This window comes from Mobula birostris, chromosome 6 (assembly GCF_030028105.1).
Source record: "Mobula birostris isolate sMobBir1 chromosome 6, sMobBir1.hap1, whole genome shotgun sequence".
NCBI classification, from domain to species: Eukaryota; Metazoa; Chordata; class Chondrichthyes; order Myliobatiformes; family Myliobatidae; genus Mobula; species Mobula birostris.
Window position 1 is genome coordinate 130,216,056 of NC_092375.1, and position 18,237 is coordinate 130,234,292.

Consider the following 18,237-nt stretch of genomic DNA (forward strand, 5'->3'; position numbering starts at 1 on the left):
TATCTAGAAGGAAAATTCTGATCTCAAACCTCCACTGCCTTGCAGCTATACTGACTCAAGGGGAAAATTTCAGGAGTAAACCCCAAGAGAAATGTCCAGAGCCAGAGTCCCTAAGGCAGACCTATGTTGAGTTCAATGGTGACTGGCAACTCCTGCGATGCTGCTGGTGCCAAACTGTTTTCTGTCTCTGCCATTCCTTTTGGGTTCATCAGATGTGTGGAGAGGGGGAGCTTGCTACACGGGCAACAGCTTACTCTCCATATTGGACTGCCCAGGCTTGTGTATCTAGACAGCTGGGACACAACATCCATGGTCAACTCTGACCGACAGAGGCCTCATCTCGTCAGTGTGCCAGAAAATGCAGGGAGCAGGATTTTGGGTTAAGCATAGCAGACTTGTCTTGCAATGGTCCTCCCAGTGGGAACATCCAGGAATACTTCCCAACAAGGTACAAGAAGCCGCACATCAACTTTGACAACAGGGAAGCCCCATCTCCAAAGTAGTCACGAACAATCTGTGGAGGAACTCAACAGGTCGGCCAGTACATGTGGGAAAAGGAATTGTGGATATTTTGGATTAGAATCTGATGCAGGCTTTCTACCCAAAACATCGACTTTACCTCCCCCACCCCCCACACACAAATACTGCTTGATGTGCTGAGTGCCTCTGGCAGATTTCACTGGACAGCATTTTTTTCCAAAAGTGTTGCTTCCTCAGAAGTTTATTTTTGTTTACAATAGACCGCTTGAAGTTGAACACAAATATAATTTCAAGCTACTTCTCATATTTAGGAATTTAGAGAAACAAGAAATTAACTTTTATTGAATATAATGGGTATAATTGCATAATGGTGCTGATGCTTTGCAGTAGTTCAACAGAGCTAAAAAATGTTCTGATGATTTTCATTGGTACTTAGTGTCTGAGGGTTCTTGCTTAGGTGTCCAACAATAATCAGCCAGCATTGATGGATTCCAGTTGCCCTGTTACCATTTCTCCATGATCACAATGTCCTGGTGTAATCTTTCACCATGCTCATCACTGACAGTGCTAAGGTGTGCAGGGAGGAAGTCTAAATGGGAATGCAGAAGATGAATCTTTAGTGACATGTTCAGACATCCCACCCCGCAAAAACTCATTTCAGGGAGGTAGCACCCCCACCTCCCGCAACCCCATATCCATCCCCCCCCGGTCGACCTCCAAGGGTGTATGTAATACTTTGTTTAGCGATTTTGTCTAATCTGTAAACCAAGTCGGGTATATGCAGAAAATTTGACATTAAAATATCTACTTATATTATATTATCATGTTTATTCTATTACAACTTTAAGCAAGTCTACAGGGAGTTTGGCCTCATCACGTAGGACATGAATAGTGTATCTCGTTAGCAGCCAACCAGCTAGTTTAAATAATGTTAGCTATGCTAATGAACGAATGACACCTGTTAAACTCACCTCAACGTGTCTTTTACATTTTAACCCACCATGGGCAATAGAAAAGTCACTGTTGCAAACAGTGCAGCGAGCAACTCTGTCATTGTCATTGTTTTTGAGGTTGACTGTAAAGCCCGCCCACAGAGAAAACTGATAGGTCTACTTAGCGGGGGTCCCCAACCTTTTTTGCAATACGGACCAGTTTAATATTGACAATATTCTTGCGGACCGGCCAACCGGGGGCGGGGGTGTTAATCACAACCGGAATATAGGTGGTAAATCAACTATAAGTCAGTTATAAGTGGCTAATACACTCAATTTCGTTTCTAAAAGGGTTTATCTAACGAATTTAATATTAAACACACAGCGCATAATTTCCTCACATGAATGTAGTGATAAGTCAACTATACGTCTATAGCATCATAACATTTTAAGTAACGTTTGGATATTAAACACACAGTGCATATTTTCCTCGTATGAACATATAAAATCATTGCAACGCACCAATATCGCTGAATCAGTGGGAGCCCTGGGCTTGTTTTCCTGCAACAAGACGGTCCCATCGAGGGGTGATAGGAGACAGCGATACTCGAAGAGGGGTTCCTTGTGTTCAGTCTATTCCACAATTTAGTTTTCGTTGCATTCATTGCGGGAAACTCCGCTTTGCAGTGATATGATGTTGGAAATAGAAGCAACGTTTTCAGTGCTTCTGAGGCTATCTCAGGATATTCAGCCTTGACTTTGATCCAGAATGCCGGCAGAGATGTTATGTCAAACATACTTTTCAGCCCCTGTCATTTGCAAGCTCGAGGAGTTGATCTTCCCACGCTGACATGGATGACGCGTGCGTAATGACCTCGCGTGCGTTCAAGTTCAACAGTGGGCGTGACAGGGAATGAGGAAAGATGCAGCTGACTCATATCGCTTCATATCGCCAAAACATATTGTTTCCTCGCAGCCCGGTGGTTGGGGACCACTCTTAGCACGAAGACAGACCAATCAGGATGCTCGCTCTCCCTCTCAAAAACATTGATTTCCGGAGTATTGTATATAATTTCTGGGCGTCAGGGAGCCACTATCGATAGGCGGGAGACTCCCGGAAGTTCTGGGAGAGGTGGGATGTCTGCATGTTGCAGGAGTGCCCGGGTCCTGGTAGGATGTACGATACATTGTTTGGACAATTTAAACGCTGGCTCATATGGACAGGAAAGACAGGGTGTCGAGATTGGAGGTGAGAGCTGATTTCACCCCTCTCTACACGACACTGAGGCTATGAAGACTGCCCTGACTGCTGTGCTCTCATGTGATGAACTGATACCGAGGCTTTGGGCCTACTCCGGGCTGCTCCAAATTTCAGATCGAAGCATTCATTTTGGTTGGGAGTGTTGTTGCTGGCTTCTGTTGTTTGCATGATTTAGGTTTTTTATTCCCTTTCTTTGCCCTCAGTGGAGGGTGCTGATGCTTTCTCACTGGTGGTGGTGAGGGGGAAATCATTGCCTTGCTGCTGCTTATGCATGGGAGGGGGAGCTGGGGGGGCTTTGGGTCTAATGTTTAACTGTCATTCATTCTTTGGGGCATTCCTGTTTTCGTGGATGTTTGCGAAGAAAAAGAATTTTAGGATGTATATTGTATATGTTTCTCTGACAATAAGTGTACCTATTGAACCAATTGAATTGGTCATTATTTTATTTTTTTTTAATTGGGTTCTTCTGGGTTTTATCATTTTGTCTTCCTGCAAGCAAACAAGTCTCAAGGATGCATAATTTATACACTATTTGACACTTTAAAACTATTTGACACTTTAAAACTTTGATGTTGTACTTCATGGTTTTGTGTGATTGAAGCATGTTGTCAACCAGCTGCACATAGTTTGGTGCTCAGTAGTTGCCAAGAAAATTTTCAACAACACCCTTGAATGCCTTCCATACAATATTCTCTGGCCCCAGTAGAAGCTCTCTGAATTGCCTTTCATTGATTACCTGTTTGATTTGTGGACCAATAAAAATGTTTTCCTGAATCTTGGCATCATTTATTCTGGGAAATATCTCTCTCAAATGTCAAAATCCTTCACAGAAATATTTGTGCCCGTTGAAAGCAGATTCCTTCTCTGCAGTCTTGAAGCCAGTCATTCTGCTTCTGCCTTTGACAAACCCAAGTTTCTGACTAGGTCACTGTTGTAGGAGAGGAAACAGATTCGGTAGGTCTCAAAGGCGAGGACTTTGGACACACAGTCTTGGTAGTAAAGGATTTTATTTACAGAAGGCAAACATGGGAAAATGGCAACAGAAGCAACACGCACATGCGCACAATTTACAGTGGTCAGGTCACACAGACAATTAATAACGAACATGGAAAAATCGCGTGGGAACAAAGTACACACGCACACACAGACACATGCAACCAAGGGAAAAGTCAATATGATACCCACTACCCCTTGACTCTGTGCAGGCACAGCTCTCTGCTTTTAGGAACAATAACCAACGCTCCCAACCCTATTCAATGCACAACTCACCAATAATTTCTCCAACGCTGTTCCACAGTTCTCAGCCTGGAGTGAAGCTGGGTGACCCCTCGGATGGCAAAGAGAGAGAGAGGGTCCAGCACCCGTGGCACCCTTTATAGTGCAGCAGGACTGGAGGTTCCCACCCAGGTAATTCACAGGAAAGCCAATGGCTTGGTGCCAGCAGAGTTAAGCTGATTACAAAGGCCAATTGCCTGAGGCCAAGTACAAGGCTAGTTAAAGGGGCCAATGGTTAGGTGTGCATTGATAGGTGAGGAGGGGTCAAACCTTGATTGGCAGGTGGCATATCTTTCGACCAACATGCTGTCACGTGACAGTCACGACCCCCTCCAATACAGTCATTTAATTCAGATTGAGCTGACAGATGAATCTTACTTAATATAAAGGGTTCAAAATCTGTATGAGGAAGTGGAGGGATGGGTTAGTAAATTTGCTGATGACACAAAGGTTGGGGGTGTTGTGGATAGTGTGGAGGGCTGTTAGAGGTTACAGTGAGATATTGATAGGATGACAAAACTGGGCTGAGAAGTGGCAGATGGAATTCAGCCAGATAAGTGTGAGGTGGTTCATTTTGGTAGGTCAAGTGTGATGGCAGAATATAGCATTAATGGCAAGGTTCTTGGCAGTGTGGAGGATCAGAGGGATCTTGGGGTCCGAGTCCATAGGATACTCGAAGCTGCTATGCAGTTTGACTCTGTGGTTAAGAAGGCATACGGTGCATTGTCCTTCTTCAACCGTGGGACTGAGTTTAGGAGCCGATAGGTAATGTTGCAGCTATATAGATAGATAGATATACTTTATTACTCCCGAGGGAAATTTGGTTTCGTTACAGCCGCACCAACTAAGAATAGAGCGTAAATATAGCAATACAATATATAGGACCCTGGTCAGACCGCGCTTGGAGTACTGTGCTCAATCCTGGTCGCCTCACTACAGGAAGGATATGGAAACCGCAGAAAGGCTGCAGAGGAGATTTACAAGGATGTTGCCTGGATTGGGGAGCATGCCTTATGAGAATAGGTTGAGTGAGTTCGGCCTTTTCTCCTTGGAGCGACGGAGGATGAGAGGTGACTTGATAGAGGTGTACAAGATAATGAGAGGCATTGATCATGTGGATAGTCAGAGGCTTTTCCCCAGGGCTGAATTGGCTAGCACAAGAGGGTACAGTTTTAAGGTACTTGGAAGTAGGTACAGAGGAGATGTCAGGGGTAAGTTTTTTTTGTAGAGAGTGGTGAGTGCGTGGAATGGGCTGCCGGCGGCGGTGGTGGAGCTGGGAATGATAGGGTCTTTTAAGAGACTCCTGGATGGATACGTGGAGTTTAGAAATATAGAAGGCTACGGGTAAGTCTAGGTAGTTCTAAGGTAAGGACATGTTCAGCATAGCTTTGTGGGCCAAAAGGCCCGTATTATGCTGTATGGTTTCTATGTATCAGTATTATTGTCATTATCCATTTCTGGGTTGAGTATCATGGCATCTTTGTGCGCTACCTCCAGACCCCATGTACAGACCTTCAGTACTGGGAGACTATTGTCATACGGCACAGGTCTCATTGCTAAAGGAGATGGGGGTATTCAATGGATTTCTTGTTTTTAGCGGAGAAACCAGACACACTGGTCAGACGGAAGTAGTCATCTGCCATGTGATCCTTCTGCTCTTGCCATATCATCGGGACAGCAAACAGCATTGACTTCTGAGTACCTCTGAGCCAAGCTCTAAGATTGAGGAGCCCAGGCTTTGTCTTGGTTGCAAATTTTTACCCAATGCAGAGCTCATAGGCTTTCTTAATAAGAAAAGTCATGCTCTGTCTTTGAGATTTAAGTGTACTGATTACTTGCCACAAGTATTAGAGAAGTTATCATGGCAGTTGCAACATTGGTGAGACATTTTGCAGTATCAAATTCTCTTGAAAATACAGGTTGACCTTCACTAATCCAGCACTATTGGGACCTGAGGAGTGCTGGATTAGTGAAAATGCTGAATTACAGAAGGATCACATTAGGCATAATCAGTGCCGGATTATCGAAGGAACCGGATTACAGGTAGTTGTATTAGTGAAGGTCGACCTGTACAATTATTTTATTATAATGAATACACACAATATGCTATGTGCATCAACATGATCGCAAATGGATATACAGTGCCTATAAAAAGTGTTCAACCCCCTGGAAAGATTTTGTGTTTTATTGTTTTACAACTTTGAATCACAATGGATTTAATGTGGATTTTTTTCCCCGACACAGATCAACAGAAAAAGATTCTTTTGTGTCAAAGTGAAAACAGATCTCTACAAAGTGATCTAAATTAACTACAAATATAAAACACAACATAATTGATTGAATAAGTTTCACCCCCTTCAAGTCAGTATTTAGTAGTTGCACCTTTGGCAGCAATTACAACCTTGAGTCTGTGTGGGTAGGTCTCTACCAACCTTGCACATCTGGACACTGCGATTTTTCCCCACTCTTCTTTACAAAATTGCTCAAGCTCTGTAAGATTGCATGGAGATCGTGAGTGAACATCCGTTTTCAAGTCCAGCCACAAATTCTCAATTGGATTGAGGTCTGGACTCTGACTTGGCAATTCCAGGACATTAACTTTGTTGTTTTTAAACCATTCCTGTGTAGCTTTGGCTTTATGCTTAGGGTCACTGTCTTGCAGAAACACAAGTTTTCTCCCAAGTCGCAGTTCTAATGCAAACTACATAGGTTTTCCTCTAGGATTTCCCAGTATTTTGCTTATTTTCACTTTATCCTCTACCTTCACAAGCCTTGCAGGCCCTGCTGCAGTAAAGCATCCCCACAGCTTTATGTAGCCACCATCATGCTTCACGGTAGGGATGGTGTGTTTTTGATTATTGTGGTGGCAATCATGCCAAACATAGCATTTAGTTTGATGGCCAAAAAGCTCAACTTTGGTTTCATCAGATCATAGAACCTTCTTCTGGTTGACTTCAGAGTCTCCCACATGCCTTCTGGCGAACTCTAGTCGCGATTTCATGTGAGTTTCTTTCACAGTGGCTTTCTCTTTGGCACTCAGCCGTAAGTGACTGGTTAAGCACCCAGGCAACAGTTGTATGTGCAGTCTCTTCCATCTCAGCCCTGAAGCTTGTAATTCCTCCAGAGTTGTCAAAGGTCACTTGGTGGCCCCTTCTTGCACGTTCACTCAGTTTTTGAGGATGACATGCTCAAGGCAGATTTAAAGCTGTGCCATATTCTTTCCATTTCTTGATGGTTGACCTAACTGTGCTCCAAGGGATATTCAGTGACTTGTACATATTCTTGTATCAATCTCCTGACTTGTGCTTTTCAATAACCTTTTCGTGGAGTTGCTTGCAGTGTTCTTTTGTCTTCATGGTGTAGTTTTTGCCAGGATACTGACTCACCAGCAGTTGGACCTTCCAGATATAGGTGTATTTTTACTACAATCAATTGAAATACCTGACTGTACACAGGTTTCCAAAAACAGATCCAAAAACTAATCATGTGACTTCTAAAACCATTTGGCTGCACCAGTGATGATTTGGTGTGTCATATTAAAAGGGGGTAAGTACTTATGCAATCAATTATTTTGTGTTTTATATTTGTAATTAATTTAGATCACTTTGTTAGAGTTCCGTTTTCACTTTGACATAAAAGAGTCTTTTTCTGTTGATCGACATTTAAAAAAGCCAAATAAAATTCACTGTGATTCAATGTTGTAAAACAATAAAACATGAAAACTTCCAATGGGAGGTGAATACTTTTTATAGGCACTGTACATGTAAATGCAATGCATAGAACTGTGTGTGTGTGTGTGTGTGTGTGTGTGTGTGTGTGTGTGTGTGTGTGTGAGATGCTTTTATAGCCTTTCTAAAACCTATCCTGCCATGCATCATCTATTCTGTCTAAGCATGCCTAGGCACGCCTGGACAAGATAGAAAGCTTTTCAGCTTACATTGTGGGCAAAATGTAATTGGCTTGTATTATGAACTGAAATAACAAATAAAGGCAATTTCAAAAAAAATGTGTTATAGGTAAATTTCATGATGATTTTCATGATCAGCTGTCCAAAATCCCTAAGATACACCAAAAAGAATTCAGGAAGCAAAACCTTTGTTGTCCAGATACAAACACCTGCAGTCCCCTGTGTCTCCAACAGAGGGGGCTGTTTGCTACTTCTATAGTGGGTGGGAAGGATGGAGGATAGGAGGAAGGATTGATGGGAGATGAGATAGAGCCATTGAAAGAGAGAGGTAGGGATGGAAAGGGAGATGAATAGGAGAGGAAGGATGGGAGGGGAGCTGAGAGAGAAATACAAGAGCAGGATATGCATAGCAGAGGATGGGGATTAGGACTAATGAAGGGGGAGGAGTACAATGGATGAGGGGAGGAAGTGGACTGTGGTAGAGAGTGAGGGAAGGAGGAAAGGGTTGTGTTAGCTGGGATTTCAATAGAAGGGAAAACAGAAGCAAGGAAGAGGGACGGGGAGGGGAGAGAAGAGATTAGATTATGAGGACACTCATTCCTCGTTTATTGTCATTTAGAAATGCATGCATTGAAAAATGATACAACGTTCCTCCAGAATGATATCACAAGAAAAACGCAGGACAAACCAAGACTAAAACTTACAAAACCACATAATTATAACATATAGCTACAACAATGCAAAGCAATACCATAATTTGATAAAGAGCAGACCATGGGCACAGTAAAAAAAGTCTCAAAGTCTCGATAGCCTCATCATCTCGTGCAGGCGGCAGAAGGGAGAAACTCTCCCTGCCATGAACCTGCAAGCGCCGCAAACTTGCCGATGCAGCACCATTGGAAGCACCCGACCGCAGCGGGCTCTGAGTCCGTCTGAAAACTTCGAGCCTCCGACCAGCCCCTCCAACACAACCTCTCCGAGCACCATCCTCTGCCGAGTGCTTCGACCCCGCCCCGGCCGCCGAGCAACAAGCAAAGCCGAGGACTCGGGGCCTTCCCCTCCGGAGATTCTGGACCACACAGTAGCAGCAGCAGCGAAGCAGGTATTTCAGAAGTTTCACTAGGTGTTCCTCTGTGCTCTCACGTCTGTCTCCATCAAATCAGGATTGTGCACGGCACCCTACTTCACAAATAACAGACATCACCACCGGAGTGGCCGCTGCGAGCTGCGTCGCGCCACCATCTTCTCCTCCCTCCTTGATGGAGGAAGTGCAAGGAAAATGAGAAATTGTTTGTAATGCACAATATCGATTGGATGCCCACTTTGCAAAATAATTTTCTGAGCTAGGCAGCCAAAGTGGACATGACCCAGGATCAGCCACGATGTTATAGAATAGCAGACTCAAGGAAATTAAACTCAAGGGTTCAGGAACATTTTCTGAACATTCCATGAATGCTCCCCTCACCAGTTTTCTCATTTCTTGTTGATTTTAAAAAAATTATTCTAACATAGTATTTTTTTTGACATATTGAACTGTACTGCTGCCACAAAACAACAAATTTCATGACATATGCCAGTGTTAATAAACCTGATTCTAATTCTGATTTAGATCATACCACCTTCTCCTGCTTCTGTTTGTTATGATGTTCAGTCTTTAGATGAGGCTGGGGCTACAATTAGTCCAAGAGTCTAAACTAATAAAACATTCCTGAATGGTCACAAAGTGCTGGATGATGCTGTGTGTCTCGGAGGAGCAAACCAACGGGAGAAAATTTCTCTTTTTGTTTTACTTTTAACAAGGAGCTCCATGTTTCACTGCCTCCTGTCAGCCAGTGAAATGCTGCCTCCAGCAGTCCATTTTTAGTCACTGCGCACAGAGGGTGGAAAGTTCTGCCTGAACATCAGTCCTATTTTCTTGGGCAGCTGATTAATTAAATTGTTGAATACTTAGCAGGTCAACTCAACTTGTTAGTCATAAATAACATGCACTTAGTGGGAGGGCAACGCTGTTTAATAATGTGATAGACAGGACCCTGGAGATTTTCAATACTTAAGCATACCATGAAATATGTGAGTCAAACACAGCAATAAAATGTTTAATTATTTAACTGTCTGTGCTGTTCCAGCCGATGATAAAACAAGTTCAACAATAAACTTATTTGGGTAGAGGAATGGTGGTGGAAAGTCCCTGCAGTTCAGAGCAAGAGGATAAACTAACAAAGTTTAAAGGTCAAATATCCCCAAGTGACATTTCAAAAGCCCTCCCTGTATTGGGCAGTTTCCCATTCTCTTTGAAAGTCTTCTAGAGGCATTACAAAGCAAAGAAATGGATAAGTAAATTGATGAAAGTGGAACAAAGTAAGGACGAGACGTTAACCAGAACACACATATGAGTGTTTGTGAAACTCAGACAAAATAATGTTTTTTTTAGATATTCTTTCCATCCAATCACAATCATGGTCCCTAACAGCAGCTTTTTGCAACAAAGCTTTTATAAGAAGCTTACAGCTTTTTTTAGAAATGTTCCAGAAATACAGCAATGGTTGCAAGAGACTATGAGTCCATCTCACCAGCTGGATATCTCCACGGTGATTAAGTGTTTTCCCAATTATGCATATTTAACTCTACCTGTTTTCTTCTGTCTATGACAGTATACTCTATTAAGACTTAAAAGTAATTACTTTCTTTAAACGTTGCATTTATATAGCACTTCCCATTGTGTCTCTGAATGTCTTACAACCAATGCAGTACTCTTGAAAAGAAGCCATTTTAGAAATAGTAAACACTCTAGTCAATTATGACAAAACAAGTTAGCAACTTATTCATGCAAAAGGGAGTGAACTTCAGAATTTACTATCCTACAGCGCTGCAGAGGTTTGATCATTGAGTTCCTTCAAAATAAAGATCATTATGTTGTTGGAATTTCAGGGGATTAATGCAAATGGCGCTGAGTAGATCAGCCATGTTCTTGATAAAATGGTGGAGCAATGGTGAAGGGGTAAATGACCTACTTTTGCTCCTAATTTTAATGTTTCACCATTACCATGTTATGAGACGTTGGCTAGAAATTTTGACTTTGTTGATATTGATTGAGGGATACAGAGAGAACTCCCCAGCATTTCTTCAGGATAAATGCCATGGGGGTTAATTCTCCAGGACTTCCACTTATCATCTCTTCCAAGAGACAGATCTTCTGACAGTGTCCTTCTTGCCAAGTACAGTGAATCTCTGGAATTCTCTCCCCTAGAAGACTTGGGAGCGAGGGGGAAGAATTGATCATTGGTGATTAACTGAAGAGGAAATAGATAAATATCTGAAAAATCAGGGAATTGTGGGCTATGGAGAACTGGCACAGAACAGATACGGGTTGGAGTAGTTCAGCCAAGGTCAGGTTGAATGGCAGGGCAGGCGTGAGGGGCTGAGTGGCCTACCCTTACTCCTATTTTCCAATCTTCTTATGATGTAATACTTCCTCAGTGCGACAAAGGATTGTCAACCTGCATTTTATACCTAAACTGGCTGACTGAGAGCTACGAATTGATAAATAAACACCCTTCACTGCTGATCTGAAATATACAAGACATAAGTCATACAAAATAGACTGGAACTAGCAGCAGCATACTGCTTCCACAGAGATGCTCCTTTCTCTCTATTCTTGAGAAGGTTGAGTGGCCAAAAATATCTTGCAAGACAGGAAAATTTCTGGCCTTGCCTTTCTGGTTATTTCTTGAAACTTGGCAGTACTGTCATTCAGGTAGAATATACTGCTGAGAGTTGTTACCAAGGCCTGTATGCGCGAGAGCCACTCAGAACATGTAAGGAGGCCAGTTGGGCAACATCTTGGAATCAATTATAAAAGGTCAGAGGTCACTTTGAAAGGATCATGAGCACATTTGGGCACGGGCATGGGGACACGTGGGAAATGACAATACCCAGCAAGGAGTTGGCCTGTTAAGAAAACGTTGTGAGGGTTAAGGGGAGGAGGCATGTGGGGTGATTGGTGGTGGGAAACTGTGGGAAATTAAAAACATCTGGCTGAAAGCAAGGTTAGATTTCATTATTGTACTGAGTCAGCATCAATTTCTGTAATTTCTTATGGAATTTGATAATGACCCTCACATTCCTCACCTGTTACAAATCAGTCAGATTCAATTGCTTCAGGGAGTCAAATAAACCAAAAACATGTCTGAATGGGAACTTGCTGGTCTTCATGCTCCATAGGAATCCAAAGTCTTGTTATTGTTTGCTGGGAGTTCTAGAATAAAAGAGACACTTTATTTGAACAAAGAAAACATCCCAGAAATCAGAAGAAAAAGGTGACAAATACTGTTTAGTAAAAGGAAAAAGGCCATTCAGCCTCTCAAAGGGGCTATCACTCATTTAGATCAAAGCAGATCAGCTTCTATTCTACTTCCATCCTTAATTACATATCCTTCTATGTCTTTGTTAAATAATAATCTATCAATGTCACTTTGGAAATTTACATCCAACTGCCAGTAAAGGTTTTTTTTGCGGGGGTAGTGGGGAAGATCCAGATTTTCACCACCCTTTGTGTACAGCGTTGTGGCTTAACATAATTTCTGATTGACCTTATTAATTTCCCTTCTGCCGGATTTCCCCAGCACAGGAAGTACTTCCCTTCTCTTGTCCCTATCAACTCCTTTTATCATCTTAAGTACCTAGTTAGATCATCTTGCAACACCACCATCAGAAGTGTTACATGCAATCCTAGTATACAAGAAAGTACAGCACAGAAACAGCCCCTTCGGCCCACAATGTGTGAGCCAATCATGAGGCCAATTTACGGTGGTCTGCACATGATCTCTATTCCTCCATTTTATGCATCCGCCTGAAAGCCTCTTTAATGTTGCAGTCATATCTGCTTCCATTATTTCCCTTGATAGCACGTACCTGGTTCCAACTGCACTTTGTGTTAAAAACCTTGTCCTGCACATCTCCTTTCAGCTTACTCACTCTCAGTTTAGATGCATGGCCTCTAGCACTTGATATTCCTACTCTGGGGCAAAAAAAAGATTCTAACTACCAAGCAACACACATAAAAGTTGCTGGTGAACGCAGCAGGCCAGGCAGCATCTCTAGGAAGAGGTACAGTCGACGTTTCAGGCCGAGACCCTTCGTCAGGACCAACCGAAGGAAGAGCTAGTAAGAGATTTGAAAGTGGGAGGGGGAGGGGGAGATCCAAAATGATAGGAGAAGACAGGAGGGGGAGGGATGGAGCCAAGAGCTGGACAGGTGATTGGCAAAGGGGATATGAGAGGATCATGGGACAGGAGCCCCAGGGAGAAAGACAAGGGGGGGGGGAAACCCAGAGGATGGGCAAGGGGTATAGTCAGAGGGACAGAGGGAGAAAAAGGAGAGAGAGAGAGAGAAAGAATGTGTATATATAAATAAATAACGGATGGGGTATGAGGGGGAGGTGGGGCATTAGCGGAAGTTAGAGAAGTCAGTGTTCATGCCATCAGGTTGGAGGCTACCCAGACAGAATATAAGGTGTTGTTCCTCCAACCTGAGTGTGGCTTCATCTTTACAGTAGAGGAGGCCGTGGATAGACATATCAGAATGGGAATGGGATGTGGAATTAAAATGTGTGGCCACTGGGAGATCCTGCTTTCTCTGGCGGACAGAGCGTAGGTGTTCAGTGAAATGATCTCCCAGTCTGCATCGGGTCTCGCCAATATATAGAAGGCCACATCGGGAGCACCGGACGCAGTATATCACCCCAGCCGACTCACAGGTGAAGTGTCGCTTCACCTGGAAGGACTGTCTGGGACCCTGAATGGTGGTGAGGGAGGAAGTGTAAGGGCATGTGTAGCACTTGTTCCCCATCCCTCCCCACTGATCTCCCTCTGGCACTTATCCTTGTAAATCGACCACATTCTAACTACCAATCTATGCCACTCATAATTTTATATACTTCAATCTGGGTGCCTCTCAACCTCTGATACTTCAGAGCAAACAACCCAAGTTTGCACAACCTCAACTCTCATACTGATGATCAATGTTCCCTCTAAGGTGTGTGGGCGAACACATTCTTTACTACTAGTGCATCAAGGAACTTAAACTGCACACAAAAGTTTGTCACCCTCTACCTCGTTGGCATGTTGAGTATATTTCACGATCATAAACAATCATGTTTCCTTTTCTGGTTTCTGATGCGGAGAGTGTTGACAACTTAGTGTTTGCGATGATTTGTCTGCAGATTTTAGAACTGGCTTATTTATACTGTTTTTATTGAAGAAGTTATTGATTGAAATTCCAAAGAAGCAAAGGGCGTTAAGCACAAAGGAACTGCTAATTCATTTAAAGCAGAATGGCTTAATGAAACAGTAGAAACTGCTACACAAAAATCTCGTGAGGTCAGTAACAGCTACGAGAAATATTTATGTACAATACAGAGATTGGTCTTAACTGCTTGTATTGTCGCAAAGCAAAAGTTTTTGGAGAATTTGCAAATGGGAAGAAGTGGAGTAATATTTGGAAACTTGACTTTTTAAAGTGTCATTTAGCAAGAAAATCACATGTGGACGGTGTGCAAAAGCTCCAGCAAGAAAATCCTTCATTACAAGTTACAGGCTTGCTACATATGTTTTGTGAGGGTGCAGAAAACGATCAAACTCAGAGAAGATCAAAGTTCTTATTGACAGTTGTTTTATTTCTTTTAAACAATGAACAACAAACTGGACTTGGTATTTTATTATTGTTAGAACAGCTTCAGGTTTAGTTCCACTTATAAATTCAGTGCACACACACATAGTCACTGGGCAAAAATTCGTACAGCACAAGATTTTTGTGCATACTGGTCATTACAAATTAAAGGAAACATTGCTGATGATACTTTCCAATCCAAACAGCATTCTGGTGAACGTCTTATGCACTGTCTCCAAACCACCCCCCCATCCTTCCTTTCTGCACACAGTACGCTAAGTATGGTGTAGCCAAAGTTTTATACGGCTGTAACATGACCTCACAACGGCTGTACTCAAATCTCTGACCAATGAAGCAAAGCATGCCGTCTGCAAATAAGTGAAGCTTCCCACACAGAAACAAGCCAGAGAGCAGAGGGATCAGTACTCACCATTCTGAAAAGAAGGTCAAAAGAGAGGGTGGGTGAAATTACAGTGAGTTCCTTTGGTTGAACAAGGTATAAATTCAATGACAGAACAGGAAATAGCAAAATTATGTCCAGCCATTAATACTGCTCACTTCTGCAATCAGTATTGGCTGCATTTTCTCTTTGTTTGCTGAGGATATAAATAACCCCAGCAAGTCGAGCTTTCGCTGTGGTGCTTGCCAACTTTACAGTGGTCAATGTGTTACATTTCACAGTGCACATCATTTTAAAATGCCTCATTCATGTGAAAAGGAATTGTAAAAATAAAGGGTTCTTTAAGGTTGCCTTTTCCAAACTCTTTTTGTGAGAGCAACACTTGCATACCACAATGGGACCTTTAATAATTCAGAGGCCTGGTGCCGACTCTATTTAATGTAATTAATGAAAATAAAATCTCCTTTATGTCCACATTCTTTCTGAACACATTAAACTAAGAACAGAAACTGTCAGAGACAGAGCACTTGAATGCTAACCACAGAGAGCATGAAAATTTACATGGAATTTAGCCTTTCTCTGTGTCGAAGCTCCCTGGCCTGAATAGGAAAAAAAAATGCTTATATAGCATTTCCTTATGGGAACAACTGTACCACAGTCCTTCACAGACTGCAACAAAACATTCCAAGGTGAATCATAGGACTTTTATCAGATGGATATTTTACACTGAGTCTCTTAATGAAATGTTTCATGGATTGTCTTAAAGAAGTGAATCCACAGTGAAGTTTAGGGAATGATTTCAAAGTTTCAGCTAATGGTACCTGAAGGTACAGCAATCAGTCCTGGAACAAAGGAAATGGGAATGCACAATTATCCAGAGTTGGAGGAACAAAAGTAGGTGGAGAGCTGTTGGTAAGAAGAGGTTGCAGAGAAGTGAGTCCATGGAGAAACTTGAACACAAAATCTGAGTGTTGCATGCTAGACTGGAACACAATACATTGGTGCTAGAAAGTTTGTGAGCTCTATAGAATTTTTTCTATTTCTGCATAAATATGACCTAAAGTGTAATCAGATCTTCACACATCCTAAAACTATATAAAGATAACCCAATTAAATAAATAACACACAAAACAACATACTTGTTCATTTATTTATTGAGAAAGATGATCCAATATTGTATGCATTTGTTGTAAATGTCTGTGAACCTCTGGGGTAATGCCTTCTACAAAAGCTATTTGGAGTCAGGTGTTCCAATCAATGAGATGAGATTGGAGGTGTGGGTTGTAGAGGTTCCCCGCCCAATAAAAAAGACACACAAAGTCAGGTTACTGACAGAGCCTGCTCTTCTCAAAAAAGATCTGTTTATATGCACCATATGTTGAACAAAACAACTTTCAGGAGGACCTACAGAAGAAGAATTGTAGAGATACATGAAGCTGGAAAAGGCCACAAAAGAATTTCTAAAGACCTGAGTGTTCATCAGTCCACAGTAAGAGAAATTGTTTACAAATGGAGGAAATTCAGTACTGTTGCTACTCTCCCTAGCAGACTCCCGTTTGCTGTGTGCAAAATTGGTTTAGTGAATTTCCTGAATTACAACAGTGACAATTAAAAGTATTCCATTAGCTGGAAAAATCTTTGGGACACCCTGAAAACCTGAAAAGTCTGTGAAAATGCAGGTGTCTCTGTTTCTACAGGGCAAACGGGATTTTATGAAACTTCCTCAGCCCCAGCGAGAAATCCACCCCTGCCTCTCCTGTAGCTTCAGTCTGGAGCTGTCACAGAGAGTAAAAAGTGGGGGCGGGGTGGAACTAAAAGACGAAAGTTAAATTTAACAGAAAAGAAGAGGACTATTTAAGAAAAATCAATGCAGGGAATTTGCTTGTACAAGTACTGCCTATTTCAGTCATTCACTGATCCAAATCGTTGTGCCTGATGCATTGCTCTGGAATCAGCCTGGTACTGTACCTGCTGTGATATGGAATTCCTTGAAAGCTTCCCGACTGTGTGCTGATTATTGTGCTGGAGGGAGGTGACTGGTTCTTCTTTCTTCAGTGTACCATAACCTGTCGTAATAAATAAAAAGCTGTTTTTCTTTCATATCCAGAATGACAACCTTAACCACTGCACATTTCAGATGTAGCTGCAAATGGGAACTCAGTCTCTCGGAAGCAAATGGTTATCAAAGCAGCAACTGTGTGCTGTAGGAAGTGAGACTCCAGTTTCCCACATGGTGAGAGACATTCTCACATCAGTCAGCCAAAATCTTAACCATAATAATATTTCAGAGCAACATGACCCGGCATATTTTCAATTCAAGTGTTCAATTTAATAGGTAAGAATTTTAGATAACATTATTGTGGAAAAAGTAGTTCAGTTTTAAATATGAAGTGCAAGTAACCACAAAAGATCCTTTGATGAAGATATTTAATGAGAGGTTATCAGAGAGAAAATAGAAGCACAATATTTTGGAGAGTCAGAAGTCCAGAATGAGGTTTCATTCATTGAAACTGAAAGTAGAACAGAAAGGCAGAAGGAAACTATTTCACACTTAAGGTGGTAAGGCTGTTGAATGTTCATTCGGAATTAGTGACTGAAGCAAAGACGATGTCAACACTTAGGAATAGGTTAGAAAACTATTTGAAGGAAATAGGAAATTCAAAAAATAGAGTAGGTTTACTGGATAAGGACCACACCAGAGACTAGAACTAGAGGTCATAGGTTAAGGGTGAAAGGTGAAATGTTTAAGGGGAACATGAGGGGGAACTTCATCACTCAGAAGTTGGCGAAAGTGGAATAAGCTACCAGTGCAAGTGATTCGATTTCAACATTTAGCAGAAATTTGGATAAGTACAAGGATGGGGGGTGGGTTTGGAGGGCTAAGGTGCAGTGCAGGTCGATGGGACTAGGTAGAATAATAGTTCAGAATGGACTAGATGGGCAAAAGGTCTGTTTCTGCACTGTGGTACTCTAAGGCTCTATGACCTTGTGTTAAAAGTGAACATGGGCATAGACTGCTCGTGCTGAATGTGTCACTTTGAAGTTGAACTAATGCCAGATATTGTCACTGCTCTTTACCTTTACTTCACCCTGCAGTCTTAAAACCCTTCTACTGTCTGCTCTAGTTCAGCACTAGAACTGTTGCCTCAGGCGTAAGCAGACTCTGGCCTACACCAGAGAACAGGATCTATTATAGGATGACCCTTCGGTTCAGCAAAACTGTCTGAGGTGGAATACTTTGTCTATGCTTCTTCTGCCTGCATTCAGGCAGAGACTGAAAAGCTTGGCAGCAGTGAAAAGGACTACAAAGATCTGG

The 18,237-nt window shown here is 42.2% G+C and overlaps 1 long non-coding RNA gene across 1 annotated transcript; it reads right to left on the minus strand.

The window, feature by feature from the left end:
• Positions 1–643: 643 nt before the first annotated feature.
• Positions 644–15,104, minus strand: LOC140199360 (uncharacterized). Its single transcript, XR_011886404.1, has 3 exons — positions 14,952–15,104; positions 11,984–12,110; positions 644–1,069 (listed from the first exon to the last, which is right to left on the minus strand). It is a non-coding gene; the product is annotated as an uncharacterized lncRNA (long non-coding RNA).
• Between the last annotated feature and the right edge of the window lie 3,133 nt (positions 15,105–18,237).